Here is a 16839-nt window from a genome sequence, read left to right as displayed (position 1 = left end):
GGGAACGTGTTCAGAGGAGGTCACTTTGGCTTCACGTTCTCACTCCCATCTGTCACTTAGCACATCTGTTGGTGGCTCCAGTTCCAGTGCCTGGAGATCCTGGTCGTCAGGCTGGGCTGTCACACTAGCTCCTTCCGACCCCCATGTCCTGCAGCCTGTGACTATAATTCTTCACGGGGCCCCAGGAAGGGGAAGCTCAGGGGGTCAGGGCCTCCCTAAACCTCTTCTGCCATTGACAGGTGCATCACAGTCCACTCTGACTTGGTATTTCAGACCCACTGGGACGGGACCACATTCACCTTCATCACCTTCTGGCTCCCGTTACACACTCGGGCCCCTCCCTTGGGTTCCCAGCCTCCTCTGACTCTGTTTCTTCAGCCTGGACTCTTCACTCCCCACCCGCTCCGTTTCCTGCCTGTGAATCTTGATCTCCTCTGCGGCGGTACGTGGGAGGTTCACAGGACTGGGAGCCAGGAAGCGTGCGTTTGAATCTTGGCTCTGACACTAACAGTCCCCGAATTTCAGTCTGCTCAACTATAAAGTGGGGGACAGTGACACTGTATCCTGGAGGTTGTCGTTGGCTGCAGGTAAACGCGGCTTACACAAGAGTCTTGGGCACAGTGGTTCTGGAGGTGGTTGATTCGGCCCAGGGTTGTTATCAAGCAGTCAGGGATCTCCCTGCCCACCTCTGTCTTTTAGTTCTGACATCTACAGATACTGGCTTTCTTTTGTAGGCTGGGTCCCTCCGTGCTCTAGGACAGATGCCGCCTGCCTAGGTATCATGTGCAGATGACGAAACCAAGAGGCAGCGAGGTCAACATCCGCTCCTGGGGTCTTGGTGAACGAGTACGCCCTTCTCAGAAGCTCTGCAGCAACAGAGTTTCCACTTTAGTCCAGTGGCCAGAGCTGGGTCATATGCACTGCTCCAGCCCACTGTCACTGGCTTAGAGAAACCAGAACTCACAACCTGGGCCGGGGGGGAGCCAAATCTCAGGTGACTGTGTGGAGGATGGTGAGCAAGCTGGTGGCCCTCTTAGTCAGGAGGCTGGCTGTCGGGCAGGTGACCGAGTTGCCCTCGAGGACTTCCGCAGGCCGGCCATGAGGCGATGTATTAAAGCCTCCGACGGCCTTAGACTCATAAAAGGTGCTCGCTAAATGGTAGGGGTCATTATTATGGCTGATCTCAAGCATTTTCTTCTTGAAAGCTTCTTCAGTCCTGTCTGGATGGAATGACTGAAGACTCCTTTGGTATTCTCACCGAACACTGAGCACGTCTTTATGTTGGGTGGGGAGTGAAGGCAATATCCAAGTTCAAACTGTACACCGGCCTTCAACCGAATTTCCAAGTGGTGGTGGAACTTGATGTTTAGTTACCCGTTTCTTGAATGTCTCAGTACCTGGCATGCAGTAGGTGCTCAATTAATGTAATCTGACCTGAATATAACTGTGATGAATTTGGAAAGGAGTGGTGGAGGAGGGAAAGGGGAAGATCGCCCCAGTAGAGGGAAGGACCGGCCTCAAAGTGATCACAACAGAGTCCGATCCTCTAGCAGTGGCTTTGCCACACGCAACAGCATTTTCTTCGACTCCGCTCTGGCCTTGGCCGAGCATTTCTGGTGTTTATTGCTCCCACGAGAGCCAGCATGAGACACGGCTGCCACGTGGTTGTCTTCTCTCACTCACCTTCCTTCCCTGCCTCACCTGCTGGTTTAAAAATGTTTGCTTTACTCTGATCAATATTACAAAATGCAATAAAGGAAATTTAAAAAATGGGAATTTATGGGGCACCCAGGTGGCTCAGTCGGTTAAGCATCCAACTTCGGCTCAGGTCATGATCTCGTAGTTCGTGGATTTGAGTCCCGTGTCTGGCTCTGTGCTGACAGCTCAGAGCCTGGAGCCTGCTTCGGATTCTGTCTCCTTCTCTCTGTTCCTCCCCTGCTCACGCTGTTTCTCTCAAAAATAAACATTAATAAAGAAGGTGACAAGTGACAAAATATCAGGAAGGGAAGGAGGATGGATGGAGCTTCCTAGCTACATCTCTGATCAGCCACGCCCCTGCCTCCACCTGGACATGAGGATTCCAGGGACCTTTCTGGTGGCGGATACATGGGGAAGGAGCCACTATGATGTCACCATATTTTCTTCTGTCTTGCATTTTTGTCTTCTGTCATGTGCAGTAACCTTTCTTTGCTTGGGGGACCAGGACCCCGGTTCTTCGAGGGGATCTAATTGACGTCCAGGAAGCATTTTACTTACTTTTTTTTTTTTTTACCTTCTATGAATAGAATCAGTAAACATGGAAGGAACTCCTTTTCCGGCCTTAGCGCCCGCCCATCAGTGCATGCATGATCCATAAGGAGCATTTTCTGCTCTCCCCTCTCCCCTCTGCATCCTGCACGTGTCGACACCTCCACCTGGAACACATTTCCCAACACCTTCCAGGGGCAGTACGTGCGCGTGCACACACATCTTGCTAATTCCATGTCATACTCCAAGTCTCTGCTCAGATGTCACTTGTCCTAGGAGGCTGCCTATAACCCCTTTTGTATGATGAAGAACCACACCCTTTGCTCTCAAAACCGTGACCCTGTCATTTACCCCAGTTGTGGCAGATTCCGGACACTGTTCCGTAATTGTCTTCTGCTCCCCCGCCAGCTAAGCCCCTTACAGGCAGGGATCGGATTTTATTCTGTGTCGTATCGCCAGCACCTGGCAAGGGGAGCTGCATTTAGCGGGAGCCCAGTAAGCGATCGTCGAGTGAATGCATGATGTTGTCAGCCAGAGTAACGGATGCGCCTCGGAAGCAGTGCCTCGGAGAACACGTCCTGGTGCTTATTTTCAAGACGGAATCTCGGCAAGAAGATGCCACCTCTCTCTGACTCTGTGCTCCCTCATTCTTCCGTTTCTGTCATCAAATGGATTCTGAGCACCTGTTCTGTAGCAAGCGCCACGCTGGGCTGCGGGGACACAGAAAACAAGACAGATGTGGTGCCTGGCTTCGTAGAACTTATTTTAGGAGTTGGTTTCTATTCATTATGCTATTGCTGGTATCTGTCACGGTTTTTGGCGTTCGCTAAATAAAGCAAAAAAGAAAGGTTTTCGGGGCACACACACCAGAACGGGCTCATGCAGGGAAAAGCAAATGGTCTTATTTCACTGGAGGAAGAGGACTTTCAAGGTAGAGATGAAGTCGGGCCAGCGATGCAGGTGTGGAGACAGCAGGGCCACTGTGGGGACGGTGTCTAGGCTCAGGTCTCATCTGTAGCATGATGGCCTCTCTGATGGTTACTGTAACCTCTTCACACGTCCATTTCTGCGTCTGGAAAATGGGGTTGATGGCAGAATCAGGCTCATCATTCATGAGAGGATTCGGCAACCAGTCAAGCCAAAGTTTCCAGCATGAAGACACCATTTATTGTATGTTAGCTTGTTCTAATTTGAGGAGAGGATTACGTTTTTTTTAATGTTTATTTATTTTTGAGAAACAGAGAGAGAGAGAGACAGAGCATAAGCAGGGGGAGGGGCACAGAGAGGGAGACACAGAAACTGAAGCAGGCTCCAGGTTCTGAGCCATCAGCACAGAGCCTGACATGGGGCTCGAATTCACAAACCATGAGATCATGACCTGAGCTGAAGCAGGATGCTTAACTGACTGAGCCCCCCAGGTGCCCCATGAGCAGAGGCTTAAAATGCTATGCCTGGGAATGGCAGAAAGTGGTGTGTGTGTGAGTGTTTATGCACACGTGTGGTGCATGTGGCTCTGTGGTGTGCATCACATGTGCATGTGGGTGCTGCTGTGTGTGCACGTGTGCTGTCATGTGCACATGTGTACGCATATGCGCAGGCAGTGGTGTTCTGGGCTGAGACTGGACAGTGGGCTCTGAGGTTTTCCACGCTGGGGGCTTGGCTGGCCTCAGTCGGGAGCCACAGAGGGTTGCATTAGGGGGAATGGCCCAGTTATGTCTGGCCACGTAAGACAGCAGGAGTGCCATCCCCTGCACGGTGACAAGAGGAATTCTTTGAGAAGAAGGAAGGAAAGAAGAGAAGGAAGGAGGAAAAGAGTGGTAAAAAGCAGGGAGCGGATAGGAAAGAGGAAGAGTGGAGAAAAGGCAGGAAAAATGCCCAGAGCATCTACCTGTCTGGTGCCCAGGACTTGCCCTGGGTAGTAGTGAGGAGGCCCAGGGTGGCCTCAGGGCTCTGGAGGGGGGCGGGTTGTCACAGGGACGGCGGGTCTCCGTGTCTGGGGCCCGGCTGGGGAGGAAGCCACGCACTCAGAGGCACCCTCCCCCGGACCAAAGAGTCCACCGCGGAGGGGCTCCCTGAGGCTGCGGGCAGCCCTGGCGGTCACCGGTCCCAAGCCGGAGCAGCCGGCCCTGGGGTGTGCTTCAGGGCCTCTGGACTTCCTCCGATCTCGCACAGGATGTCCCTGCAAGGTCACAGCCAGCTTGACCAGCCCAGCCCCCTTCCCTTCCGGCGGTAAATCCAAGGATCTTTTCTTTCCAGCCTTATTTTTTAAAGTAGCTTTATAAGCCTGTTACTAAAAGGGAAATGTGCTTCTCGCCCCCACTGTCACTCGGCCCCCGCTCGGCTCCTCGCCTGGGAAACTCGCCGGGAGCGACGCCGGCCCCTTTCTCCCTGCACATAAAAGGGTTTATAGATCTCCAGTTCCCTACAACTCAGCCCAAAGTAGCGCCCGCTTGACACGCTTCAGAAACAGCGTCTTCTGCCTCCTACCCGCTGCCCGCCCGGCAAGGTCAGGCTGCGCCGCGGGAAGGAGCGAAGCGTTTGCACCGCACGGGCCGGGCTGCTTGGTTCTCCTTCAGAGGACACGCCGAATTGGAGAGGGAGGCCTGGCGGCCCTTCACGGCGCGACAGGGAGCTCACACTTGCCAAGCGGGCCCTTCCGGGCGGAGCCAGAGCCGGGGGGCGGCTCGGGTGTGAGAAAGGAGTCGGCGATGTTGGTGCCCCCAGCTCCTTTGTAGTTCAGGGCAGGGTCAACGGAAGGATGGCCATTCTGTGTCCACGCTCCCTGGCTGGCGGTCATCCGCTGGGCTACATGCCTCCCGTGGGCCCGACAAGAAGCCATGGGCGCGAGCATCCGCCCTGCAGGGTTTAGGATGTGGGTCTGCGGCTGGAGGACTCGGGGTGCTGGCAGCCCCCACATTTAGCGTCACAGCAATGAAGAATGAGTTGGCCCTAAGCTGGGTCTGACGCCCCCCATACTATGAACATTTGGTCAGGGGCCCTCCTGCGCACTATGGGGCGTTTAACGGCATCTCTGGCCGTTACACATTAGAGGGTCTCCCCCACCCGCCCCCCAGTTGTGATCACCAACACCGTCTCCAGACATCGTCAAGTGTCCCCTAACTAGGGGAGGATCAGCCCTCCCCGAGGAGAACCACTAGTTTACATCACGCAGTCTCGAGGGGGATGACAGGGCATCCAGTGGGGGGCAGCGATCGGACCTGGTGTCAAAACCATGCTATGCACCGAGCGCACGTGGGCGTCCAGCACAGAAGCAGATCAACAGTGTACCTGTGGTGTTAGAATTTCACGAGGGCTGGTGATTAGGGAAGGCTCTGGGGGACGGGGCTAATGAAAGCGGAAGACGGAGGGAGGCGGGTCTAAAGAGATGCAAACGGAATCAGGTGCAGGCTTAGTCTTCTACCCCTCGAGGAGCTGATTTCACTACAGGAATTCGGTCGTTCTGCTTCGAGCTCACAGAAGCTGTGTTGACTCTTACCCCAGATGTTACTGTCAGAAGCTAGAGGTGTCCACGGCGGCGTCTTCTGATCTCGCGAGGCCCTTCGCTGGCATACTGCATCTCCTGTTAGGTCCAGCTTGCTGATCCCCGGCATCACCTTGGGAGGACAGGAAGGGAACCATAATGGATTGAGTGTCTGCAGCATGCCAGGCGCTGTGTGGGGAGTTTACATCGGTCCCCATACTGACTCTCTGAGGAAGGAGCGATCACCAGCTCCAGCCTATCACGTGATGCAGAGAAAGCTCTGCAGCCAGCAAGCGGTGGCGGGAGAGGCTGGGCTTGGAGTTGAGATCCACTGCCTGCCTGAGGGGTCTAGCAGAGGTCAGAGGTCAGAGCGCCTGGCTGGGAGTAGAAGCACCATCAATAGTCAGGCTGCAGCCTTCTCGGGGTTTCTCTGTTTTTGTATGCCAACTGAACTGGCTATAATTACAAGAAGGGGAGGGAGCAAAGTTAAAATAGGTCGGTTTATTTATTATTTATTCATTATTGAGAGGGAGACACAGAATCCACAATGGGCTCCAGGCTCCGAGCCGTCGGCACAGAGCCCGACGCGGGGCTCGATCCCACGAACCATGAGATCATGATCTAAAGTCATGAACTAAAGTCAGATGCTTAACCAACTGAGCCACCCAGGGACAGGTTGGTTGAAATCTCTCTTCTCCCCTCACCCTTTACTCAGATTTTTCTAAAGCACCTACCATAGTCAGTGCTTTCTGCTGGTGGGAAAAGACAAATGGGACCCCGCCTCTGTGCCGCTTACAGTCCGCGTCTGCCTTGTCCAAACGGCAGCCACTGAGCCCCATGTGGCTCTTGTGCATGTGGACGGTGGCTAGTGAGACTGAGGCATGGAATCTCTACTTTTACTTAATTTCAGTTTCAGTTTAAAAACTGCTCCTTGATCCCGTTATTGAAAAACCTGTAAGTATGCTCACAACAACTTGTCATTCTATCAACTGCAAATGTTATTAAAGCTAGCTGCAGATCAACTATTTCCAGGGGGAAATGTAGGATCTGAATTGAGATGTTCTGTAAGTAGAAAATACAGTCTGTGTTTCGAAGACTTAGCACAAAAAGGAATGTAACTTATTTCATTATTAATGTTTAAAATACTGGTTACATGTTGAAATAATACATTTCAGATATATTAGGTTAAAATGCATTGGTATGAACTCTGTCCATTTCTTTTCAACTTTTTAAAAAGAAGCTACTAGAGGGATGCCTGGGTTAAGGGTCCAACTCCTGGTTTCTGCTCAGGCCATGATTTCACTGTGGGCTGGAGCCCTGCGTCAGGCTCTGTGCTAACAGCACGGATCCTGTGGGGATTCTTTCTGTCTCCCTCTCTCTCTGCCCATCCCCTTGCATGTATGCTTTCTCTCTCTCAAAAATAGATTAACTTAGAAAATAGCTACTCGAAACTTTGAAATGACACCTTTGCCTCACGTTGCATTTCTACTTTGTGACACTAGCCTAGAGTCATGGGTTCATTTCCCTTTACGCCACAACCTCCCGCATGGATTTGGCCAGCTGCTTCGTCTCTAAGCTTCTGTCCCACATCTGAAAACAGAGACAATACGAGAAGGGGGGGACAGAAATGGGCAAATTAAAAGAGAAAATGCATACAGACTTCTAGGCATACTGATGGGCACACAGTAGGGGCTGAATAAAGGCTTGTTGCATGAATAAATTAGGCCGTGGGTCTGAGTGGGGCCAGGTAATACTTAATTTTTTTCCCAGTTGGATAGTTTGTGCTCCCCATGAAATATTTGACTCATCCATGAAGGTACATAAAAAGAGTAAAAAGGGCCACCACCCTAAGTTAACTTGTTACTGACCTTCCTTTTACACAGACAACAGACATGTGCTGGTGAACCCAGCTTCTGGGTCGTGTTTTGATTCCACCACTTGCACTCAGCTTCCCCAGCGGCAGAATGGGGATAAGAGTAGTGCCTCTAGGGGTGCCTGGGTGGCTCAGTCGGTTGAACGTCTGGCTTCGGCTCAGGTCATGATCTCACGATTCGTGGGTTCGAGCCCCGCGTCGGGCTCTGTGCTGACAGCTAGCTTAGAGCCTGGAGCCTGCTTCCGATTCTGTGTCTCCCTCTCTCTATGACCCTCCCCTGCTCACACTCTCTCTGTCTCTCAAAATAAATAAAAAATTAACAAAAAAAAGATAGTGCCTCTATCAGGTAGTTGGTCGAGGACCAGGTGACTTAGGATTTAGAAAACAACTGAAGTAATGCCTGGTACCTGATAAGCATTCTGTAAATATGCACTAAATCTGCAAAAATAAGTTTGTGTTCTTCCCGCCACGCCCATGCCCCCTCCATGCCCAGGGCAGCAGAAGCCGATGTGAGGATCTCTGGTGGTTCCCTCCATGCGTCTGTCCTGGTCCATAAAATCATGTTCGGTTGTTGATAACTGCTCATTTCATAAATGTGACCATACTATAAATACTGAAACATGCCTTTTTCTTAGTTTCTAAACTTACGATACTTAGATCGTGGAATTTTTCTCTGCCAAGTTAACTGCTGTCTGCAAATGACCGCATAATACGTCTGTGGCAGAAATGTACATCCTTTCTGCGACCGCCCCCCTATTAATGGCCGTTTTGTTTGTTTGCTGGAAGCTTCTGAGCATTAAAATGTTACACTGGAAAGGCAGGGAGGAGGCCAGCCTGATTAATTATACTTCCAAACTTGAGTAAGCTTTGGGCGCTGAGCTACAGATTCGATGCATATGGCAAGAGGTTCATTTTGAGTTAAGTAACTATCTGAAATCGCCCGACAGTTAGATAATTGACCCAATTTAATTTTCCTATAGAAGGGCCACCGCTGGTTTGTCTGCTTGATCTATAGGTATGTCACCATGCGTATTACAAACCAGTCGGCTAAGTATGAAGCTATTATTACTAATTAAAATCACTTCCCCACAGAACCTCACCTCCGCCACCTCACTAGCCCACCTGCCTACCTTACCCAGGATTCACCCCTTCAGGAACGGCTAATGGGAGCCAAAAAATCAATAGCTCAATTAACAATCAGGATTGGGGCTTCCAGGCAACAGAGATCAGGATCAATAACTTATGTTCAGTGAAATTAAAGGCAGTTGTTAAGTCAAGTGGTGAAAAGCTGCAGGCACAGACTATGGGGATATCCGTCAAAACCCGTCGGGCTCTTTCTCTGGAGAGATCGAGAGGCACATCTCTCTTTGCCCCATCTTCCACATGGATGGGTGCCTAATGAAGCAGGTACATCCTCACCAATTCTTTTCTGAGCCAAATCCCTGGGCCCCGGGACTGCCATGGGCATCTGAGCTGACTTGAGGCAGACTCTCCTTTCATTAGGAACGGCGCAGCGAAAGTGGAATCTGGAATCCTCCCTGACATCTGTTGGGGGAGGAGAGGGAGTGAAGTTTCCCAGCAGCTTCCGTTTGCTCCATCTGCCCCGCATCATAAACATTTCATCAGTCAGCTAACGTTCAGCGAGCACGCGTTCTGTTCTTCCAAGCTTGCCCTGTAGACTTCGCAGGAAACAACCCGGGGAGACTTCTGGCATTATTCCTTGGACCCGTTAGGAGAGGCTAGGGTGGAGGTAGCATCTAGCTCCAGACATGGATGGAGCAACACAACAGGAGTCTGTGCCTGCTCTGTACCAGTCCTTGGTGGATATTCGGGTTGGAGGGGGGCAGCTCTTCTGTGAGTGGAGGCGGAGGCTGCTTCCGCCTTCTTGCTCTTCCATCCTTTAGGACCTAATTATCACCTTCATCCAGCCGATGGGAGGGGCAAACATAGCTTGGACAACGCACACTTCGCTTCTTCAAAGCCAGGGCTCAGAAGAGTGTTCTGAACTCCTGATTCCATTACACGGCCCAGACATGAATGACCACCCTGGCTACAAGAAAGGTTGGGAAGTGTAATGCCAGGAAATCAAAGAGGGGAGAGTAGGTTTGGAGGATCAGCTAGCACTGTCTGCCTCTTTAGCACTACCTCCCTTGTGGATATTTGTAATTACATCTGCCTGTCATGTCTTCCCTTTCTTCGGGTGCTACAATTTCTCTTCCCTTTAGGAAATTCGTTCCATTGATGGGATAGTCCACATGCCCAGCCACAGGATGGTTCCATGGCCTCAGTTGGGCCAAGCAAAGTCCCTCTTAGGGTATTTCTGTTGGATTAATCAATAAGAGGTCATCTCTTTCCATTGGAGGTACTTAGCTGAACATGAATCTATCTTGTATATCATACCTGCAGTTTGAATAACACTCACCTAAGCCATAGAGGGACAGTGTCCTGTTACATCATCTCTGCTTGCCGGAAAGGGACACGGGTCCCTGAGGACACTGCCTGAATCCTTGGATTCAGTTGTGCCACGTACCTCCAGACTTTTTTGGAGAAGAACACCAATAAATGTTCATAAATGCCTTGGCTGGTATGGGCCATTGTGTTGACTGGACACAGACTCCTCTTTTATCATGAACCATTTCTACTCAGCGAGAATAGAAATCCAAAATCAATGGAACTGAATATATTCCTTCTTTCTCACTTAAGATGGTTTTTATTTCGGTTTCCACCACTAGTAGCTGCAAGAATATTGATCAGCGTCTTCTCAGCATACATTAGTTATGAACAGGAGACACTCTGTTTTCACAGAATATCCTGCCATACTCTGTTTTGCACCTGGTACTTGCTTTGCCTGGAATCTCTTCCTTTATCTGTCCATTGGACTTATATTCATCTTAAATATTAATATAATTAAGTTCTCTCCAATTCAGTTAATAGCAACAGGCTATGTTTGATGGGTCAAATACCTTGTTAGGCACTGGGAAATAGAGATGGATAGGATAGGAGCTTATGGTCTGGTGGAGAGATAGTCACAGACACAATTATGCTATGGAGAAATAATTGTCATAATAATTAGGGTTTACTGAGTGCATGCTGGGTGCTGGGCATAGTTTCAAACCTTTAAGTGTATCCACAGTGGCACACACGCTGTTCTCACTACCGTCTCCCCCTTGGTGAGACTAAGGCACAGAGAGGTTAGGGGACTTGCCTGGGGTCACTTGACCAGCAAGAGGGGGAGCTGGAATGTGAAGTTGGGGCATCTGGCTCTGATGTTCCCACTCTCAGCCACTGTGGATGACCATCTCTAAGAATGCTCATGCCGGTGAATCCCTGGCTGATAGAGGGAAGGAGCTGAGGGCAATGGGGTGGTGCTGGCTACCACCTCTCTTCCTTCCTCGTGAGCTTGAGTTTGGGAACAGGGACTCCTGGTCTCATTTCCCTAACACCCGGCTTCAGTGCACCTAGCACATAGTAACCCCTTTTATCCAAGTTTGAACAGAAGTTCCGAGAACCTCTGAAGGAAAGCACAGCCATAGAGAGAGATCAGAAAATCTGCAGGGTCTTTCTTGCCTACCATTAGCTCAACCACCTTGGAACCTTCAGATTCAAGGGGCTGGGGAACATTCAAATATGGCCTGGCTGGCTTCAGAAGGGAACTATGATTATGATGGACATTCAGGCCCAGGTTCCACTGGAGAGGTCAGGATCCAGGCAACTGACACACCCTCTTCATACATCAGCCATCTTGGAAATGACACATTGGCTCTGTAGCCATGGGACTAAATGCAGTAGGGGCTGGCACTTATTAGTGGGTAAGCACTTTACATGAACTCTGTTATTTAATCATCAAAAAATCCTTATGATTGGTACTATCACCCCTTCATTATTCTATAGTCAGTGCTTGGAGAAGTGGCTAACATGTAAGGGTTACCCATCTTGCCACAATGCAAAACCTTAACATACAGGCCAAAAAGGATTTAGTTCTCAGACATCTAGGAGTCACCTAAGAGTTGGTTAGGTGGCTGTGTCGATTTTTTAAAATGTTTTTTATTTATTTTTGAGAGACAGAGAGAGGCAGCTCAAGCAGGGGAGGGTCAGAGAGAGAGGGAGATACAGAATCTGAAGCAGGCTCCAGGCTCTGAGCTGTCAGCACAGAGCCCGACGTGGGGCTCGAACCCACGAACTGTGAGATCATGACCTGAACTAAAGCCAGACACTCAACCAACTGAGCCATCCAGGCGCCCCTGATTTTTGCTGGGAATTAGCTGGCCATAGGCTGGTCTAGGCTGGCCTTGGGAACATGACTGTGCTCTATGAGTGTCTCATTTGTCAATAGGCTAGGCTGGGTGATATTTGAGGCACACGCCCATGTCAAGACTGTACTGTGTCATGTTTGCTAACATCCTATTGACCAGAGAAAAATGCATGTCTGAGCCCAGGGTCGAGGGGCAGGGTGGGAGGACATTGCAAAATTAGGTAACAAAGGCCATGCCTACAGGAAAGCATGAAGAATTGGGGCCATCGCTGCAATTGACACAGGACTCAATAAATGTGAGCTATATAGATGATCTATGGGTGCTCAAGTCTCTGAGAAGTTCCGGAGGAGCCGGGAGTCACACAGTGAGGGCTATCCAGGGCTGTGCTTTAAGCCCAGGCAGGAAGAATGATCTCAGTGGGTGATTGTGGAGGCCGCAAGAGGCCTCCCACTATCCCTATCACCTTTAGCCTCTCCCCTGGCTGTTAGCTGAGGCCTGGAATTTCTTATCCAGGGGCCAGTGCCATTCATGTCCTAAACTAAAATCAGCCTGTAAAAGCCTCTGTCCCTGGGAGGGAAGACACAGCTGTGCCTACTAAGGGAACAGCAATTGGTTTCAAAGCCTCAAATGAGTCCAGCTTCTTCTTCTTACATAAAGAAAAGTTTTGAAAGATAGAAGCTTCATGTGTTCATGATATAGAAGATAATAAGAGAGAAATGCACAAGTAAAATGAAGATAATTGATAACCTGTATGTAACAACTAATACTGAGGTGTATTTCCCTCTAAATTTTGTCATTACTCTTATTTACAAAATTGGAAGACAAGTTTCCCTCCCAAATTTTTAAATTCTAGTTAGTTAATATATAGTGTAGTAATCATAGTAAATACAAGAGTAGAATTTAGTGGTTCATCATTTACATAGAACCCCTAGTCATCGTCATCATCACAAGTGCCCTCTTTAGCTCTCATTGTTCATTTAGCCCATCGCCCACCAACCCCCACTCTGTCAACCCTGTTTGTTCTCTTTTGTTAAGAGTCTCTTGTGGTTTGCTTCCTTCTCTTTTTTTCTCCTTTCCCGTATATTCATCTGTTTTGTTTCCTAAATTTCACCTATGAGTGAAATCACATGGTATTTGTCTTTCTCTGACTGGCTTATTTCACTTAGCATAATACTCTCTGGCTCCATCCATGTTGTTTTGAATGGCAAGATTTCTTTCTTTTTTGCTGGCTGAGTAATATTCCATTGTATACTTATTGTATATTGTATTCCACATCTTCTTTATCCTTTCATCAGTCGGTGGACATTTGTGCTCTCTCCACAGTTTGGCTATTGTTAATAGTGCTGCTATAAACATCGGAGTGCACATGTCCCTTTGAATCTATAGTTTTGTAGGAAGATTTAAAAAAAATTTTTTTAATGTTTATTTCTGAGAGCGGGAGAGAGAGACAGAGTGTGAGTAGGGGAGGGGAAGACACACACACACACAATCTAAAACAGGCTCCAGGCTCTGAGCTGTCAGCACAGAGCCCGACATGGGGCTTGAATTCGGGGAACTGTGAGATCATAATCTGAGCTGAAGTCAGACACTTAACCAACTGAGCTGCCCAGGCATCTTAGAAGATGTTTTTGATACTAAATTGTGGCTTAAACACATGCCATAAACATAACTCTCCACCATTAAAAGCCCATTGAAAATAATATTTTTAGTGGCTGCAGAATATCCTTTTGTGCAAGTAATGCTGTAATTCCTTCGACCAACTGCCAATTGAATATTTATATTGTTTTCAACTTTTCTCCATTATAAACAATGTGGGGATTACTAATTTTTAACTTTATACATCTTTTCACTATGAAAGTGACAAGTTGCTGTACATAAAAATTTGAAAAAACAATAAAAAATACCATCATAGCCAACACCATCTTTAACTGTTATACATTTCCTTCTAGTCTTTTCTTTCACATAATTTTATGCTCACCTTTTCCTGACTATAAAAATAATATAAAAGAAAGAAGTAAAAAGAACAAAAATCATCCATGATTCCATCAGCTAGAAGCAATCACTATTAACTTTTTGGCCCATTTTCCCATATCATCATCCTCATCACCACTTGTATTAATTATTTATTATTTTACATGACTGAGATCATGCTAAATCTGCAGTTCTTTTCCTCTTGTTTTGCTTAATACTGTATCGGAGCATTTCTCCTTGTGATTAAAAGCTTTAAAAGGTAATTTAAAAATATTTTTAAAGCATTAATAGTATGACATAATATTTTGCTAACTGCACACTAGCTCTTCAAATAGATGTGTCACAATTAATTCAACATGGCCACTGGGGGGGACGATGTTAGCTATCATGTTTTGCTGCAGGATTGTTTAAAATGGAATTAGTGGCAATGGACTGGAAGTATGTTACCATTTTACTTTATTTTATTAAATTTTAAAAAGCGTTTACTTAGTTATTTTGAGAGAGAGTGAGAGCATGAGCAGGGGAGGGGCAGAGAAAGAGGGAGAGAGAGAATCCCAAGCAGGCTCTGTGCTGTCAGTGCAAAGTCCCATGGGGGGCTCGAACTTATCGAGTGTTAGATCCGAGATCAAGAGTCGGCGGCTTAACTGACTGAGCCACCTGAGCGCCGCAGTGTATGAACCTCTTATACGCTTCTCTCTGGACATGTTTCTCTATAGTACGCATAGCTAGCAGATAGAGGCACACCATACTGTGTGCTATTAACTTCTTAGCCATACATCTCCCCCATGGATTTCCTTGAAGAAAGGGATGATCTCGCCCATTCTGTGCCCCCTGGCCGGTGATGGGCACAAAAAACGAGCTTTGGTATAGATTAATGGCAAGAACATTGATTGTGGATCGATCCTGACAGCCTGGGTTTGTCTCCTGGCACCTTACTTCCGGCAAGTTAACAAACCCCTCTCTATGCAGTTTTCTCATCTGTTAAAGAGGCACCGAGATGGTACACCCCCCGCTAAGGCTGTGAAGATTCAGCACCCGGCGTCTACCATATTCTAAGCACTCTGTGAGTGTAAGCTTTGATCATTCTTTTCGAATCAAAGGGGTCTGTGTTGGTGAAAAGCACGGGTCTCCAGAATCACGCAGCTCTAAGTTTTGCGCAGTTTTCCGCCATGAGAACGTTTCCTACCGCTGCAAGCCTGTCTTCGCGGGTTCAGTGGAGCGATGATCATACCCACCTATGGTATGGCCGCTTTGTGAGGCTGAAACAAGGGGATGGACGCTAAGGGTTTAGCATGTTGCCCAACAGCTAGGGAATGTTTAACAAATGGGAGCGACGGTAATTTCCAGACAGTGAATACGGGCTTGGCCTGACGTGTTCTGCCTCCATCCTCGGTGACAGCCAGCGCGAGGAGTCTGATGTGTCCTTGTAGACCGTTTCTCTTACCGTCATAAATATCTACGCGTGTGGGCACAGTCTCTGTGGCTACCATGATCGTATTTTCCTTGTTCTCTTTTTCACCCACTGGTGGCTCGGAAGTTTTCTTTCGCTTCTGTTCTGGAAGCCGGTCCCGGCAGCAAGATGAGAGGAGATGTCGTCAGAGGTGCGTGTTCACCGGCGTGTTGGCAACCCTGGCCCGGGCTAGACGGGGAGGGTGGGGGCAGAGGGCTGTCGAAACGCCCCCCAGGGGCATACAGCTCCTGCCCCATTTTGCCACAAGGGTGTATTCCACACGTTTCCTAAACAGGAGGTAATGCGAGTAGGAAGGGCCTGGTGGGGTGTCGGTGTGGTGACTGTCCCAATCCCAGGGATTTGAGAACTCTCCAAAACACGTGAGAAAACGCGCTGTACTGTTAGCCATTTCACGTTCCATGCTACGCTCTTCTTTTCATAATTGCATTCTTAAAATACGTGCTTGATGAATAGTCAGCCCCATCTCCAATTATATTTACTGTACAGCCTTTCCCAGGGGAACTATTAAAAACACACACTCATTAGCTCCATCAAGTATTTTCACAAAATAAAATTGATCTCTCTCTTCCCGGAGACTTTTTTTTTTTTAACTTAGGGATAAGAGTCCTTCCACAAGCGCGGCAGAGGCAAGGGGAGAGTTCGCGGAACCGGCTCAGAATGATGACGGTTTCCCCCTTTTAATTAATTTTCTCCTTGAGCAGAGGAGGCCTTTGCGGAGTGTGACTGGGAATTTTTAAACATGCTTCTGCCGAAGGGTTAATTGCTCCCTTTCAGACGCATCATCGTGGGATCTTTCTGCAGGACAATTTGTGGCTTTCATGATCAGTGAAATCATTTTCGGCTCTTCACAAGGGCCTTAGACGGCTGACTTGTGAGGCGCTCGCCATCTCTTGCCGTGGTGGTCGGCTCTGCTTTCCGGGCAGAACCGCCTGCGAGCGTTTAAAACGGGCCACAGTCCCCCCCCCCCCCCCCCCCCCGGACCAATTAACTCAGCGTCTCCGGGCGCAGAGCCCAGGCATCTGTGTATTTTAGAATTCCCCTGGTGATTTCAGTCGGCAGCGGGATCGCAGACCACTGACGTAGTGAGTGAGCCCTCATGTACAGACGAGGAGACAGAAGCGCAGGCGGCCTGGCTCCCGGCCTGGTGTGCAGCGAACGCCCCCCCCACCCCCGTCCCGCCTGCAGGGTGCTGGCCCGGGGCTTCAGACATTTTCTTGTCCAACCCTTCTAATGACCTAATGAGACCTGAACAGACACTTCTCCAAAGAGGACATCCAGATGGCCTACAGGCACATGAAATGATGCTCAGTGTCACTCAGCATCAGGGAAATACGAATCAAAACCACACTGAGATACCACCTCACGCCAGTCAGAGTCGCTAAAATGAACAAATCAAGAGACTGTAGATGCTGGCGAGGGTGTGGAGAGACGGGCACCCTCCTACACTATTGGTGGGAATGTGAACTGGTGCAGCCGCTCTGGAAAACAGTGTGGAGGTTCCTCAAAAAACTATCCATTGAACTCCCCTATGACCCAGCAATAG

The 16839-nt window shown here is 48.9% G+C and overlaps 1 long non-coding RNA gene across 1 annotated transcript in view; it reads right to left on the bottom strand.

Annotated features, from left to right (window-relative positions):
- Positions 1 to 3127: 3127 nt before the first annotated feature.
- LOC115300387 overlaps positions 3128 to 16839 on the bottom strand; it is a 44083-nt gene continuing 30371 nt past the window's right edge. The window contains exons 4-5 of the long non-coding RNA XR_003912630.1: positions 5744 to 5861; positions 3128 to 3319 (exon numbers count right to left, since the gene is read on the bottom strand). This is a non-coding gene — a long non-coding RNA (uncharacterized LOC115300387). The remainder of the gene's footprint in view (positions 3320 to 5743; positions 5862 to 16839) is intronic.

The sequence above is a fragment of the Suricata suricatta genome, chromosome 8 (assembly GCF_006229205.1).
Source record: "Suricata suricatta isolate VVHF042 chromosome 8, meerkat_22Aug2017_6uvM2_HiC, whole genome shotgun sequence".
In the NCBI taxonomy this organism is placed as follows: Eukaryota; Metazoa; Chordata; class Mammalia; order Carnivora; family Herpestidae; genus Suricata; species Suricata suricatta.
The sequence above is the reverse complement of the archived record's forward strand: the minus strand, read 5'-3'. Positions and strand labels throughout refer to the sequence as shown.